The 13,411-nt window shown below is 39.7% G+C and overlaps 2 protein-coding genes across 2 annotated transcripts in view; both read right to left on the reverse strand.

The window, feature by feature from the left end:
- The window catches only part of SCHIP1 (schwannomin interacting protein 1), a 575,521-nt gene that overhangs the window by 175,898 nt on the left and 386,212 nt on the right, over positions 1-13,411 (reverse strand). The window lies entirely within an intron of this gene.
- IQCJ (IQ motif containing J) overlaps positions 1-13,411 on the reverse strand; it is a 658,546-nt gene that overhangs the window by 41,769 nt on the left and 603,366 nt on the right. The gene's annotated exons all lie outside the window — the stretch shown is intronic.

The raw sequence follows: 13,411 nt of genomic DNA on the forward strand, positions 1-13,411 counted from the left end.
ACCCATAAGAACGGAACTTTCCTTTTTGTATAGCTTATGTTTTTGTAAAATGAATGTATTAATTCATTGCTTTGCTTGTTTACTAAACAGACTAGGATTCCCTTCACCATGGACCATGTCTTAACCACTTTTTGTTTCCCCAAAGCCTAGAACAGTGCCTGGCACATAGCAGAGCACAAATATTTGCTAATAAACTGAACTGATCTCTAGATAAATGAGGGCCAGAGAAGGGTATGTTTTTTTTAGAGCTGGATAAAGCTATTAAATCTTGTGGACACTTTGGAAAGTTAAACGTTCACAACTATTATAAACTGTCCGTTCCAGGCAGAACATTCCTTTTAGCGATCTGCAGACTTCAAAGCTCATTTTTATGGATGTGTTCTGTCAGGAGAAGATTAGGTTTGGCTTTATGTACTTTCATGGAGAAAAGATGGACAGAGGGTCTTAATTTATGTAAGAAAGTAAAAGGAACAGGCATTAAGTGAAATCCCATTATTATTTAGATTATTATAGTTTCTTGGGTTATCAGAAATATTATGACTGAATTAACAAATTACTTTGGTTTAGTTAGAATTTACTCACAAAGTGAGAACTGAGGAAAGCTTTCACTTTGCCTGTGGAGCATGTGATAAAATGCAAAAGAAATCAGGGGATTTCTTCAGCTCCTCTAGTGCCTCTGAAAACTGGTGATGAACCAAGGGTTCAAGAACACTGACCAGTGGCACTACAATGACCCCCTGAGGATTTCAGTTTAGCTAGGAAATGATTTTTTATAATTCCCTTTTCATTGCTACAAGTAGGTAAGCCCTCTTAAGCTCATGCATTATTTCAAGTCAACACTGATTTATTTCCCAGTTACAACTTTTAGGAAATTTTTCTGGATTCTGCAATGCCCCGACCTTTAGCCTAAGGCACCACCAGATGTGAGTTTGGATTGGAGTGGGTACTGTTATTGTCATCAGCCACATTGTACAGAGGAGTACACTGAAGCTTAGACATGAGAAGCCTGGACTTCAGTCTAGATCAGTCTTTATCCAAAGAACATGCCAGTAACCACTACACCCTTCTGCATTCTGAATCTTGCACTGCTGGAAGTCTTCCCATCTCGCTGTCACTTCTCCTGTGCTACCTTATGTAAATAGTTCACATAACAAAATAAAACAGGAGGCAAAAAAGATCAATCAGGATTAAGAGGGTTGCTATATAACCTTTAAAACACAAGAAAAATTACAAGAAAAATGAACAAATCCACAGTTGTAGTCAGGGATTTAAAAATATATGTTAAAGAATGACAGAGCATATTGAAAATATATAGACTCCTGCATATGAAAAATATGCTTTCTTTTCAAATATTTACCATGTATTAGGTTATATAGGAAAATGAAAGTTTAAGTACAAATTCTTATTGAATCAAGATTATACAAACCATTTTCTCTGATGACAGTGCAACTAAATATCAAATTATCTGTTAAAAATTCCCAGTTATTTGAAAATTAAAAATCAGACCTAACTAACTCATGGTTCAAAAAGGACACAGTGTTGATAGTGGGGGATTTTGTTATGTATGTGCAGTCAGGGGATATGTGGAGACGCTGTACTCTCTTCTCAATTTTGCTGTGAACCTAAAAGTGCTCTAAGAAATAGAGTTTATTAATATTTTTGAAGGATACACACATGTATTCTTACAATGAAAATGACAAAAACTTTAGAGTTGAATGACAATGAAATTCTAACTAAAACAGAAAAGGGAAAAAATCCATAATTTCCTCTCTAGAGAGCCGTGACCACTCTAGAAAGTCTGGTGTATATTCTAGGAGGATATAGCAAATGTTTACTCTGCCAAGCTTTGTGCTTCACATTATTATATTTAATTCTCATAGCATCTCTATGAGATAGGAACTATAACTTATTTTAAGATGAGGAAATAGAGTCTTAGAGAGGTTGATTTGCTCAAGGTCTAACAGAGCCTTACATTAAAATCTAGGTTTTCTGATTACCATACCATGCATATGGTCCATACTGCCTGTACCCTGCTTTTTTTCCTCCCTCTTACTTTACTTTTCTGTCTCAATACTGCATCCTTTTCAGTGGAAGCATTGCATTTCCACCATTATAAACAACAGAGCAGTGGAAACCCACATACACACACGTACTCTATTGTCCAATTACTTCCTTGAAATGACTACAAGTTGTATTCTTACACCAATTACTTCTTTCTAAATTAAGATCTAAGTATCTTTTATTCCATTTATCTCCCCTTATTTCATGCCATTAGTCTGTTGGAGAAACTGGGACATTTGTGGTTGGAGAAACTGGATTTTATAAAATATAAAATTTGGCTGACTACTTCCTTGTGGTATCATTTAACTTGTTTCTCTATCCCCTCCATTTGCTATAAACTGATAACTAATATAGAGGTTTGGTTAGATTCAGATTAATTTTTTTTAAAAGCAAGAATACTTTATAAGAACCAATTGCATTTTTCTGATGAAAGCAATCCACTTACTTTTGATGTTCTAAATCACCTTTTGTTAAGATTAAAGTCTTTCTAAACAGTGGGCGTGGTTGCCCCTGAGGGCTTCACGAAGTGAACCAAGATGGCCTGGCATTACAGAACACCAGTCCCAATGACGCCTGTTGTATTTCCTAGTCGTAAGTCTCAGGCACATGAGATCTCTGCCCAGTGCATCTTCTCCACCTCTCCCTTCCTTCTTTGACCAATTCAGAAAGCTTCTCTAATGTGCTTCTCTTGAGCACAAACTACTTGCCATCTGTTTCCTGGGGTCCATTTCCATTGTCTTATGGATACTTTCACTCTATTTCCTTATGCCACCACTAGTACTATTTAAAGGAGAATTTCCACATGATCCTGCTGTATCTGGCCTTAATGATGAGCACTTGGAGGGAATTCTGCTAAGATTCTACAGGTCACCCATGTCAACTGTTCATTTTCCCATGTCTATTCTTGCCTCTCCTCTTGGACGTGACATTATCATGTAGCCTTACAACCACAGCGTGAACAATCCTCCAGCACACTTTTAGCTTTCTCTCCCTTGCTTACCTCTCAAGTCTGTATTTTGGGATAAGCACCCACGATGGCTCCGTTTAACTCTCTTCCCCAAGTGCTACCTGGTTTTACTGGGTTCATGCCAACCTTCAGAATGTGACCCAGCCAGAAATCCAGATCTAACGTAGTGGTTAAGAGCAGAGGCTCTGGACGCAGGCAGGCCTGGGGTTGTAATTGAGCTGTACCACTTTCTAGCTGCCAAGTTATCAATACATACAAGCGTAAGTTTCATCTCCTATAAAAAGCAGATATTAATACTTACTATATGGGGTTGCTGTGAAGATTAAATGAGGTAGAGCAAATGCCTAGGCCAATGCCTGGCCCATGTAAACACCCAAAGAATGGAAGCACTATGGTTAGTGTTATCACATCCCCATGCTCATCCTATGTCTCCAGCCCTTTAGTTTCCACCAGCCATGGAGACATAGTCAGTATATCATAAAATGGTATTTAATAGAGAACAGATATAATAAAATGATGAAGCAACGTCAAATTTAATAAAGTCTACATAGTTTAAAATAATAAAATGTTCCTGAGGGTATAATAAAATTATAGAGCTAGTAGGGGGTCTTAGAAGCAACCAAATCCGATCCCTCACTTTACAGATGAGATCACTGAGGCCCAGACAGGTCGAACAACCTTCGCTGAGCTCCTCCACCTACTGAAAAGGTGCATTGCAACGTGCACCCATGTCTGCCTTTGGCAGGGATGTTTTCCCCCTACTGTGTATGCATTTGACAACGACTCACTTGAGATTTATCTTTTGGCCTTGTACTAATGACTGGGATTATGAAACAGAAATCGAAAATAAAAATCTCTCAGTTGTACTTCCTAGGCTTTCTGATGAAATGAAAGAATCAACAGAAAAAAAAGAGACGTGCTTACAAAGTAGCGGGGACAGAGTCTTTCAGTAGTGGAGCCAACATCCGTTTCCCTTGCTGGTAGACAGGGTTTGGTTCCAGAGACTGTGTTCCTATATTTAAATGTTATGTTCAATGAAAGAACAAAAAGATTCAAAGAGTTCCCTTTGAAAATAATTAGAAAGTTACCACTATAATACACAAGAGGAGTTTTGCTGTATCTTCACATTTAAGATCTGTGAGTGGAGCAAGTAGAAAATGGAAAGCAAGGCACCATGGCAGGCCACTGCTGAAAGGAGGTCTGTGTGACGCCAAAGGTGAGGTTTAAAGGTTGCTCACTTTTGCTTCTCTTTAACTATCCCTTTACTCTGTCTCTTGCTAATCATTATGCATAGACAAATATGATTATCAAATTTTAATTGCACCATCACAGACACGTATAAATATTGATAATAAAATAGCATTTGCAATCTGCTTTGGTAATTTTGGGACTGTAACTGTGCTTTAATTTGTACAAATGAAATGCATTTGATTTGTCTTCGGAGTGGTTATTATTCTATGCACCATTTTCCCCTAGATTATCCATTCCAGTACTGTTGTTCTAAAAACTTGGTGCATATGAATACCATAATAATTTTAATCTTTCAATATTTTATATTCAGTTTTTTGAATTAAACTTGGTTGTATTTCACACTGTTCATTCAGTTATTCACTCACATTCATTCATTGACTCATTCATTCATTCAATAAAATGATCAAAGCACCTACTCTGTTTCAGGCACGATATTAGACCCTGGTGATACAGAGGTAAATAATGTGCGGCTCTTGCCTCATTAGACCTACTGTCTAATGGCATCATGTTCATCCTCTTGGCCTTAATTAATCACAACATATATGCTAGTGACTTTAAGATGTCCATTTCCAGACTGGTCTTCATTTCTTCTCTGAACTTTAGGTCCATGCATGTTCAAATGTCCACTGGACAACTTTACTTGTTTGTTTCCCTCAAAATCTATGTGTCCCAAACTGAGCTTTCTTCTTTCTCTTAAAACTGCCTCTCCATCCAAACATTCCCAATTATCGGAACGATACCTACGATCCTCTAAATCCAGAAATTTGGGATTATCCCTGACTCCCTCTCCCTCATGCCTTTTTTTCTAATAAGTCAATGAATCCTGTCAATTCTACCTCCCAAGCAGCTTTAAAATTTGTCCACATTTCTTCACCCCTACTGTAGCCCCAACCACTCCATTTTCATGGGCTGCCACAGCGATCATTCTAAAAGGCAAGTCTGATCATGTCACTCCCTTCTTATCTTATTCTGATCAATGGCCTTCCCATTATTTGGGGGATAAGAACCTAAATTCCTTAAAATGACTTCCACAGCCCTCCACTCGCCCAAGCCTCTACCGCCTCTCCAACTTGGTGTCTTGCCAGACTGTCTCCGTTTGTAGTGAACTCCTTTCACTACAAATGCATGTGCTCTCTCATTTTTAGGTCTTCCATGGGCTGACTCTTTGCCTAGAACATGTCTCAGCCTCAGCTGAAGGAAGGCTCCCTAGAGAAGCCTTTTCTGACCTTCTGGCTGGTGTTAAGAGCCCCATAACCTGCAGAACCTTCCACTTTCCCTCCTATGACACTTACCCACTTTATTGTTATTTCTCAGGTGTCTTTCTTCCTTCCTAGACTATAAGAACTGGAGAGTAGAAAACTTGTCTAAGTTGCCCACTATCGTATGACATACGGTAAATAAATATTGGTTGAATAAATGAATGAGGCTGACAAAATGAATGTTGTCTATGATTGATGCTCTAATAGAGGTATTCATAGAATGCTTAGGAGCTCAAATGAAGGACATCTAAATTGGAGTTACGGTTCAAGGAACACATACACTGCTCTTAGCACAGTGCACAACACACAGTAAATGGACTCTGAAGGATCAGTAAGATCAATGAGAGTTCATTTGACTATTCAAGGTGAAGGGTGGTAAAGTATGCCACCCCAAAATGTGCCCTTTTGGCAGAGTTATTTTGAGCTGATTATTTTAAGAAACAGCAGACAGAGGAAAAGCTTTGAAAACAGAGTAGAAGTTACCCTTTTGTAAGGGAAATTTATATGTATAAAGGAAACCTCCATTTATTAGAGCCTCTCTCTCTTTCTTTCCCTTTCCCTACCAGGGAGAGAAAGATGACTAAATCACCAGAAACTCTCATGAATGGAGATTTAAAAGAATGTAAATCTACACAACAAACCCTCCTGCTCACGGCCGTCTCCCCATAACTGGCCTCCTCCACACCATTTTTTATTTTTTTTAGCTTAAGATGGTATTTAAGCCTGGATCCTAAAGCCACCTCTTTGAGAGTTACTTATTTTTCCCTGGGCATCTCTCCTGTATACATGTTAATAAACTTGTTTGCTTTTATTAATCTGCCTTTTGTTACAGCTGGGAAGTTAGAAGGACAGAGGGAAAATTAATTTTTCCTCCCCTACGATGAGAAGAAGGGCATTCCAGGAGGAGGCGGTACATGTGATACAGCGCAGGTGTGAATCAGCAGAAGTTACAGAAGCCACGCGCTGTTCTATACGGTTGGAATAAAGAGTGCATGGGTGGATGGTAGGTTGCTGGGAAAGGAAGCTACTAATGGAAGCAAGATCTGATCATGAACCATGTGTCATAAACCAAGCAGTTTGAATGTTATTCTGAAAGCTGTGGGGATTCAGGCCAAGAAGTGACATATATTTTGGAAAAAATTCCATGGTTGCTTTTGGAGGCATGAATTTGATGGATGGAGGTGGGGGCACCAGTATGGTGTGTGGTGGTGGGTGGTGGTAGATTGGACTAATCAGTGAGGGGGTAGGGCAATAATTCAGGCCAGAGGTGATAAGAACCTAAATAAGGCAGCGACAGTGAAGATAAACCCATAGGGCTTGGTGACGGAAGGGATAAGGAAGGGTTAGTGAGCAGGGAGGGCCTTCGATCATTCCTAGGATTCTGGTTTGGGTGAATTTATAGATGGTGTCTTTTCTCTGTAAGTTCAGGCTGGTTCGGGGGGAAGATAAAAATGGTAATGGCTTGTATGGGACATGGAGACATTTACCGAAAAAGCAGTGAGATGAACAGTGGCTAGATCCTCACACCAATACCAGAGCACTTATTTAACCAGGATGTAGCCAAGGAGGCTCAACTCTTGAGTCCCAAACTGACTCCTTGAACCCTATCAGGCCCTGAACTATTGAGACAAAAGCCACATGGTGCCTTGGATCTCCCTGTCCTATGAAGACTTCGAAATCCTCAGTGAGAGAGGAATGAAGGAAGAAAAAAAGGAAACTAGATGAGGGCTGGAGAAGCTGGGTGTGAGAAGCTGGGAGGGAGGGTTGAGATGAAAGTGGGGATCAAGTTGTGATTTATTTGGTAAGAGGAAAGGACACAGAGAATAAGGAAGAGTGGGGACTCTGGAGGATGGATCAGTAGCAGGGCAGGGGGACTTCTCTGGTGGCACAGTGGTTAAGGATCCACCTGCCAATGCAAGGGACACGGGTTCGAGCCCTGACCTGGGAAGATCCCACATGCTGCAGAGCAACTAAGCCTGTGTGCCACAACTACTGAGCCTGCGAGCCACAACTATTGAGCCCACATGCCACAACTATTGAAGCCCGTGCTCCGCAACAAGAGAAGCCACCGCAGTGAGAAGCCTGCACACTGCAACGAAGAGTAGCCCCCCACTTGCCGCATCTAGAGAAAACCTGCACACAGCAGCGAAGACCCAACATGGCCAAAAAAAAAAATAGTAGGGCAGTACCTGGGGAGGTAAATGAAAGCCTGGAATGGAAGACAAAAACATGGCAGTGGCTATGCTAAGGTCATATTAAGGGTTTGGTAGCTGAGAACGACCTAAGAGTGAGGACATTTAACACTGTTCACTTTGCTGTGGGTCCTTTTCAGACCCCCGTTCAAGGCACTTAAGACAGAGTCAACATAGGGCCTAGACTGCCCAGTGCAGCCCCTTGCATATGGTAGGCACTCTACAAATATTTGTTGGATGTCTTCATAAATGAACACCAAAGGTGCAAACAGTGGTTTCCGTTAGGAGGAATTCTTGCCACAAAAACTGTGGAGCAAGAAGCTCTAGAATTTTGGGGATGGAGCTTGTCTTTCACGGTGGGAACAAGTCTTCTAAATAACTTGGTGGCCTGTTAATTGCACTACACAGCAAGCATTCAAGCACTGGGGCCTGCTGTGATAGATACAGTTAGCCCAATCAGCCAATCTATCAAGAATCTCAAAGCAATTGAGCAGCTCAGTTGGATGGAACTGAAGTGCTGTTGTGTTAACCCCAGATACCTGGTTTCAAGGAAAATTGAGCTGAAATATCCCCTTATTCTATCAATCTCATTCCTGGAATTAGCAGTGGGCTCAAGAGAAGACTCCTTTCTTGAATCAGTGACAGGTCTCTTAGTTGTAAACTTAGCAGATTTGGGTTATTTGAACATGTGATCATTTAACTTTTTAAAAAATATGCCAGAGGTCATAATTCTCATTATAAAAGTATTTTACTACAATGCCTGGGAATTGAAAGGCCTGCAAAAGGCTCTGTTGATTCCAAGCTTAAAGGTTAAGTATATCATGACATGATGGAAAGGAAAACCCAGGTCTTACAGAAGAGACCTTATCTATACACAGGTGTGCGTGTGTGCCTATATTCACCTACTTGTACTCACCATGGGCCTGCATTTACTACCACAGGCTGAATAAAGCACAAAGTGAGGAGTCAAGTGAGACAGAGCTATAGTTGCTGTGGAAACCATAGCACTGACCTTCATGATACATGTACCCTGAACTCTAACGCTCTGTAAATGACTTAATAATGGATAGATTCACTTTTCAAAAACAATCTCAAAAACTTATTAAACTGAAATCTTAAGAATGGGAAGGTTCTATAGTTGTGTTTTTGTAAATTTCAGCTCTAGGTGAATCCTTTTTTCATAGCTAAATCTCTGATAATTGGAGGATTTTGTTGTTGTTTGCTTTAAATACAGATGTACAGAATAGAGGCTGATTCCATAGGACTGATATGGGCTCTATCAGTAGTTACAATCAGAGATACGCTAAAAAAACTTATGGATATTCCAGTGTATTCTTAATGTGTTTTCCAGTTGGTCTTCGGGAACATTTCAATTCTAGCTGAAAGAGGCACTGTACTCTCTAGTCTAAAACATTAATGGTCAGCATACCAAAAGTGGCAGCTCATTTACGTATGTTGGGACACAATTAATCCTTTCTGATAACTTTATCTACTTGGTTTATATCCAAGACTGCTGGCAGGAAAATCATCTCTGTATTTCTTTCCAAATATAAAGTTGGCAGATTTCACCTGCTTCCCTTTATATATATTTTTATCCTCAAAGGAAAGAAAGATCTTAGAATTTTTGTGAAAAACTGTTACTCTTCAATGAAACCCAAATTATTTTTAATAATGATAAATGTTGTAATATTTTTAGGTGATGAGTAGAGTCATTTTTGAACCGTCAATGTATGGCATGATTTCTTATTAAAAAACAAAACCCTCCCTAATGACATTTAGGGGTGACATAATCATGGTAACAGTATAGCCCTCTTAATTTTGAGATTAAAAGAAAATGGATTCTATCTTCATAGCTACTAGCCAAAGTAAATATATCTTTGTTCCAAATCTTCTGTTATCTCAATAACACTATTTTTGACCTGTGTTATGAGAAATGCATGGTAAATTAATACAATTTGCCAGTGGCCTGCTCTTGAAACCTATGGGCTGATCGAATCTTTATATAACAAAACTCTATGGCCCACACATTTTTGCCACAGGATAATTTTGTTATACCAAGTTCATTGTTAAACACATTTTCTTTTTGTAGAGACTGGATAAGAAAAGTTGTTGATGCAGCAGAATAATATTTTGAAATATTACTGACTATATTTTTCCTTCTCAGTCATTTCCCTTTACTCTCAGCCTGAGAGAAATATACGTCTTGGAGAAGGGAGAACACAAGCTGGTAAAAACAGTCATACTCTTAGCTTTGAGCTTTCAAAGAGAGTCTTCAAAGCCAGAGCTTTCAACGCTGAGAGCAAGATTCTTGATAAGAGAAAATTTTTTATGTTATTATTTGTTTATGATTTCCATTCCAAAAGTTTGAATATCAAGACAAAGCATGGAGGTCTCAGAGCATAGACTTGATACAATAAACATAAAACAGGAAAAAATTCTTCAATAAGCACAGAATATTTTCCTGCAGTGTGAGAGGAGACAGAAGCATTTCTGGGATGGATGAGAAGCTTGGCAGAGAGGGAGAGGAGAAAAGAGAGCTCTCTTTCCCATTCTGCTTGAGTCTGGGTAGGGAGGGGAGTGGGGTCGTGAAAGACAAAATGTCCAGAAAAGTTTGGATCTGACTCAGGGGATTCTTGCCCCACTTCTTGTCTGGAAAAATAGAGCTCCCTAGGTGAGGTTTTAGGCAGAGAGGACCTGAGGCTGTCCCATGGAGAGCGTATGGCCCCAGAAGGTAGCCCAGCAGCTGGGAATTTTCCATGTTTTCTAGAGGCACAGGCTAGGACTTATAGTTGGGACGAACAAGAGTTATCTGAGTGAAGAGAGTGCAGAAGTGAGTGCGGGGGCTTTGATGGTGGGCACGACTGAGGAGAGAGGCCAATGAATGCCTAAGGAGGGGAGAAAGCAGGATTAGAAACCAGAAGAGGACAGAAGGCCTCACAGACCAAACCACCATCCAAGGATGTACAAGCCCTGGAACTTCTTTAGTTCTGAGTTACTGAGTACTGATGACTAAATATTTACCCCAAGGAGACTAAGTGTAACCTGGAGATGTAATCAATGCATTTGAAATTCCCACATCAGCAGAAATAAGGGCTCAGGAAGTTCAAGTATGGAGAAAAAGACATTTATCTTTTTTTTTTTTTTTACGTCTTTATTGGAGTATAATTGCTTTACAATGGTGTGTTAGTTTCTGCTGTATAACAAAGTGAATCAGTTATACATATACATATATGTATACATATACATATCTTTTTATATTAATTATTGTACTTTTTAATCTCCAGAGATTCTATTTGACCCTTAAAAAAAACTGCTTTGACAATTTTATAGATTCATGCTCCTTTCAGATATTTTCAAGCTTTAAAATTTTCTTAACTATGACAAGCATCTTCTTTTAATAATCTGAATGGGGTAATTCCAATATTGGAAGTTTCTGAGTGTCTGATTCTGCTGTCTGTTCTTCCTACTGGTTCTTGCTCCTGCTGCCTTGTTTCTTTGTGTGCTTGGTTACCTTTGATTCTGTGCTGCTCATAACACTTGAGAAAGTATAAGTTGAGGACTCTCAAAGGCTCAATAAGATGAGCTTCATTTCTCCTATGGAGAAAGTTTGCACTTGCTTCTTTTGGGGGTTTGAGTAGACAGTCTGGTAGCACTCTAAACTAGATTTTGGGCAGTGACACAAATTTGGGGCTGTACATTTTAGGCTTCCAATATTCCTATGGTTACAGCCTCTTGGGGTCTGGGTTTCCTTTTCTTTTCTTCCTGCTCTGCTCTGTGCTGGATTAAAGCAACTCTTTCCATGGCTCTCTGAGTGGGGTGGGAGGGGATGAGCTGACCTCTGTGTTCCACTTTAATGTGGGGTTCTCCTATTATACTCTCCACATTTGGTGGGCCCTGGGATCTGATTTCCATTCCTCTCACCCCAGGAATCCATGGAAGCCACAGCTCAGTTTCATAGTCCAAATAGGCAAATGCCCTTGGAACAAAAGCAGCTCCTAGCGCTTGGCCTACTTTTCTTTGTTCTCATCTATTCTGGGCCTAGTAATGCCTTACTATGTTTTGGCTTACTGATGTTTTTTAATAAGATGAAAAAATATTTTATTCAGTACTTTTAGTAACTTTCAATAGGAGGACTGGTCTGACTAAATTAGCTCAGCATCGCTAGACATCAGAAGTCATGCTTGAGTTATGTGAGTGTGAAATTCATGCTCACTAGATCTATGGTGAGGTAAGAAAAAAAAAAAAAATTAAAAAATGTTCTCAACTCCGGAATGGATCAAGAGAACTGACAGAATAGTACTGTTCCTTTCGAAAATCTCCTTGTAGTTTTGGCAAATCAAGCAAACTGGTTGGGTATGTTTGGGAATTTAAGCAAGTTCTTTTCATAAGGGTAGTAGAGCTATTTAAGAAAAAAAGTATGAGACAAATTTAATGGTATCATGCTGATTACAGAACTAAAGAACTGCAAATAATTGTCATTTACCTTTTCCCCTTAAATTTTGGGTCTTTGATTCTAAACAGAATCTGGAACATAAGTAGAGAGCAGATAAATTATCATTCAGAATTAATTTTCAAGTAACGAGAAAATAAAACCCCGAGGTTTTGAAGACATGAAATAGCTTTGTCATGAATTTTGTGTCATGTTTGCTATAATGGCTTTAATTGAATTATTATTACTAAGTCCTTTAAAAGGATATAAAACCAGTAGGAGACCAAGTTCCTACTGCAGAACTTGGAATCTCTTTGGGGAGGACATGCACATAAAAATGTAAGCTCCACAAGGGGCAAGGACTTTTGTCTGTTTTGTTCACTACTGTATTTCCAGGGCTGAGCGCAGATCCTGCTATGTAGTAGTGGATTGATAAATATTTGTTGGATGAAGGAAACAACTCAGATGGGTATAACTTAACAATGAGAAATAAACTGACCCCACTTGCAGTCACTTGACCTGAGCTCCAGATGACACGAACAACTCTGAGGTTGGACGGTTAGGTGAGACCCAGCTGTATCTTGAGAAAGGTTTTGAAATGTGATGGACCCACCATGGACTGTTGATAAGGAAGCCTTGCGGTGGGCGAGATGGGGAAGGGTTTCACACAAAGGAAATAAAGTGTTTGCAGATAGGAAAGGGGTATAGTAGATTTAATCTAGGACAGTGTTTTTTAAAAAATTTATTCTATCTACCAGAGTCTTATCTCCAAATAAATTTTATGAGGAAGCACAAGTGGAGCTCTGGTTGGAATGGGGATGGAAAGCCTATAAGCCAATGTTCCACTCTGCCCTCCCGCACTGCAGTGGCAGCCCCTTTGGTTCTCGAAGGAACCTCAAGGGCTTTGCTGAGTAGTTTGAAGGCAGCTTATTCTGGTCCAAGTGGACAACTGGGCTGGGGAGGAGTTGGGGATGAGGCCAGTGAGAAGACATTGGGGAGACAGAGGGAAGGCCTTTCATCATCAAGGGACAATTCTAAATATAATGAGGTGATCCAAAGGAACCATGCCATATTTATCATGGTAGCATGATAAATGTAGACCTTTAGGAGTGTTCCAAAAATGATAGAAGAAAAACACAAGGGTAGGACATCAGCTAAGCGACAGCTGCAGTGACCCAGGCACAAGCTGTGAAGCTCTGAACTTTAATGTTCATGTGAATTATCTAGGTAGTTTATTTAAAATGCAGATTCC

This window comes from Delphinus delphis, chromosome 4 (genome assembly GCF_949987515.2).
Source record: "Delphinus delphis chromosome 4, mDelDel1.2, whole genome shotgun sequence".
Classification (NCBI taxonomy): Eukaryota; Metazoa; Chordata; class Mammalia; order Artiodactyla; family Delphinidae; genus Delphinus; species Delphinus delphis.